Here is a 4,064-nt window from a genome sequence, read left to right on the forward strand (position 1 = left end):
CACGCAAACCACGGACTTACCACTTTATCTGAAATTCAGAATTCTGGGACAGCCTATCCAGGTTGTTTTGCCAGTTTTCCATGCTTTCGCTGATGAGAGTTTGCACAGCACCTCTGCCTAATCCACCATCAAGCCCCTTCCCAAAGTTTTAGTCAATTTGACTTTTGTGTGTTCCATCTGGTGACATACATGTATATTGTCATCTCTTCTATTGTTTAAAAAAGCATTTGCAATGAACAAGTCATTGTTCTTGCAAATTCTATCATATGATCTGTAGCATTATTTCTAGAAGCAAGGCTATATTTTCCAACTAGTGATCTTTCCTCTTTGTTCCCAACCCTTGCACTCCAATTACAAGTAATTATCAATACATCTTGATTTCATGTTTGATAAACTTCAGAATGAAGAAGTTGGCAGAATTCTTCAATTTCATCATCGCTGGCTTTAGTGGTTAGTATGTATATTTGAATAATATTAGTATTAACTGGTCTGCCTTGTTGTTGTTGTGTTCTTAAGTGCCACTGAGTCAGTTCCAACCCATAGCGAACCTGTATAGGTGTTTCAAGGAGTAGCTGTTGAGCTTGAACCACCAACGTTACAGTTCAAATGACTTTGCAGTCTGGTGCATTAACCAAAATGACTTTGCAGTCTGGTGCATTAACCCACATTGCCACACCACGACTCCAGTCTGCCTTGTAGATGTATGTATATTATCCCATTAGTGACAACATCATACTTCAAGATGGATTTTGCAATGTTCTTTTAGATGGTGAATGTGATGCCATTCCTTTTCAATTTGTCATTCTGGCCATATTAAACCATGTGATTGTCAGGTTCCAAATGGCCAGTACCAGTACATTTCAGCTCACTAATGCCTAATCTTGATCTTTATGTGTTCTATTTCATTTTTGACAAATTCCAATTTTCCTAGATTCATATTTCCTACCTTCCATGTTCTAATTATTAATGGATGTTTACAACTTCTATTCATCATGAATTGTGCCCCATCAACAAACAAAGGTCCTAAAAGCTTACTCCATTTGTGTCTACACAGTCAACTCCACTTTGAGGAGATGACACTTCCCTAGTCATATTTTGAGTGTTTCCAATCTAAGTGGCTCAACTTCCAGTACTATATTTAACAATATTCTGGTGCTATTCATAATGTTTCAATATTCAATAGCCTGGTGCTATCTAACAGTGTTCCACTGCTATTCATAAAGTTTTCCGTGGCTAAGCATTCAGAAGCAGTCTGCCTCTACTTCTTCCTAGTCTGTCTTAGTCTGGAAGCTCAGCTGAAACCTGTCCATCACAGGTGTATGCTGCTGGTATTTAAAATGCCAGTGGCACAGCTTCCAGCATCACAGCAACACACAAGCCTTCACAATACAACAAACTGACAGACAAGTGGTAGTCAGCCAAACTATATCGTTGTATCGTTGTTGTTATTAAGTGCTGTTGAGTCAGTTCTGGCTCATAGTGACCCTGTAAAGAATTTCCAAAGAGTGGTTGCTGGAGTTTTGAACTGCTGACCTTGTGGTTCAAACCAGTGTCACTTTAGTGATTATACTATAGCTTCACACCAGCATTCTAGTCTCACAATGGTGATGGTGGTTCTGTGCTGTAGAGTCAGTTCCAACTCATAGTTACTCTGTATGGGGTTTCCAAGGATATAAATCTTCACTGGAGCAAAAAGCCTCATCTTTCTCCCATGGAACAGCTAGTAGTTTTGAACGTCTGACCTTGAGGTTAGCAGCCCAACTCACAACCATTATGCTACCAGAGCTCCTTAGCCCCTCAATAGGAAGGTCCAAAACCATGAATATAACACCAATGAGTAAACTAATTCTAAGTACAGTTAACCATACAAGACAAAATGGAAATATTTGTTAAAAAAAAAAAAAAAAACTAAACTGGTGGAAAGGGTAGGAAAGAAGGATGAGTGAAAATGGTGAACCAAGACAGGGAGCGGGAAGAGTGTTGTTACATTGAGGGGATGTCAAACAATGTCATGTAAAAAAAAAAGTCTACATAAATTGTTGAATGGAAAACTAATTTGCTCTGTAAACTATCACCTAAACTACAATAAAAAGTTTAAAACACAAAGTGCAATAAACAACAGTCAAAAACAAATTTTTTTTTTTAAGAGAAGGATATGAATTTAGCCAATAACCAGAGAGACCTTGGAAACTATCTTTCCACTGATGAGATGCCACCTTGTGACACTGTAAAGCACAGAAATCAGCAAATCTGAGCACAGACTACCACCCTACAGACACTTTGAGAAAATTAATGTGTATTACTATGAATAAATGAAAGTCCCTTGTCTTCTGCATACATCTGTTTATAATTTTAAAAAAATAAGCTGAATATCAAGTGCAAGGTCAAATTGAGAAAATAGAGGTATTATAGCAGCAGACTGACATGCATCTCTGAAAATTTTTCTACACTAGTGTCCCAGGAATGCTAAGAATCTATATGGCTGTAAGTGTGAACATGGGGAAACCTATCTGGACATGCTTGGACAACAAGTCCAAGCTGCACTAAGGTCATTGGCAAGAAATAAGCCTACAAGAACATACTGAAATGTTTCCAAAAACTTATGCAGTGCTGGAGGCATTCACTCATCCATTCCAAGAAATTGGAAGAAAACTGCCTGGACAAGTGATTGGAAAATACCCATATTTTCCCCATTCAAAAAAAAAGTGACCTAATGGAATGCGGAAATCATCTAACAATATCACATACAAGTATAATTTTGCTGAAGATAATTCAAAAACAGTTTCAGGAGTATGTTAATGAGGAGCTGACAAAAATTAAAGCTGGATTGAGAAGAGGACAAGGGAAAGGGGGATGATATCATTGCTAACTTCAGATGGATCTTGACTGAAAGCAAAGAATACCTCAAATATATTTACTTGTGTTTCATTGGCTATCCACTTTGTGGATTATGACAAACTATGGATAACATTGTGAAGAATGGGTATTCCAGAACACTTAATCATGAGGAATTTGCACATAGACCAAGAGGCTGTCATTTGAACAGAACAAGGGATACTGAATGGTTTCAAGTCAGTAAAGCTGTGTGCCAGGATTGTTCCTCTCACCACATTTATTGAATCTGTAAACTGAGCAAATAATCCAAGAAGTTGTATTATATGTATCAGGATTGGAGGAAGACTCATTAGCAACCTGTGATATGTAGATCGCACAACCTTGCTACCTGGAAGTAAAAATGACTAAAACACTGATGAAGATCAAAAAATACAGCTTTTAGTGTGGATTGCACCTCAATGTAAAGAAGCCACAAATTCTCACACCTGAACTAATAAATAACATCATGATAAAAGGAGAAAAGATTGAAGTTGGTAAAGACATCTTTTTGTTTGGATCCACAGTCAATATTCATGGAATCAAGAGATCAAAAGACATACTGCACTAGGCAAATAAAGTGTTAAAGATCAGAGCTGTCAGTCTGAGGAGTAAGATCCATCTAACCCAAGTCCTGGTATTTTCAGTGACCAAGCTTACCAGCTGCTCTTCGGAATCCCTATACATGGTCGCTATGGTTCAGAACTGACTGGACGGCACTTCACAACAACAATATGCATATGAAAGTTAGGCAGTGAATAAGAAAAGACCATAGAAGAATCCATACATTAGAATTATGTGTTGGTGGAAAATATTGAAATACCACAGACTGACAGAAGAACTAACAAATCTGTCTTTGAGAAGTACAGCCAGAACGATCCTTAATAGCAAGGATGACTTGACCCATTTTCAGGTGAGATGAGTCCCTGGAGAAGTCAGCACATTTGCTAAAGTGGAGGGTCTGTGAAAAAGAAGAAACCCTCCAACACATAGCAGCAATAATGGACTCAAACATAGCAATTATGAGCATGACGCAGGACCTAGCAGTGTCCACTCTGTTGTGCAGAGATGAGTTAGAACTGACTCTGGGAACCTAAAAACAGCATGTAGACATGAAGAAAACCTTCACTCCCTGTGTCCTCAAACTATCTGGGCAGGCAAAAGCATCCAACTGTACCTTACTAGAGATGATC

Source organism: Chrysochloris asiatica, unplaced genomic scaffold (genome assembly GCF_000296735.1).
Source record: "Chrysochloris asiatica unplaced genomic scaffold, ChrAsi1.0 scaffold00033, whole genome shotgun sequence".
In the NCBI taxonomy this organism is placed as follows: Eukaryota; Metazoa; Chordata; class Mammalia; order Afrosoricida; family Chrysochloridae; genus Chrysochloris; species Chrysochloris asiatica.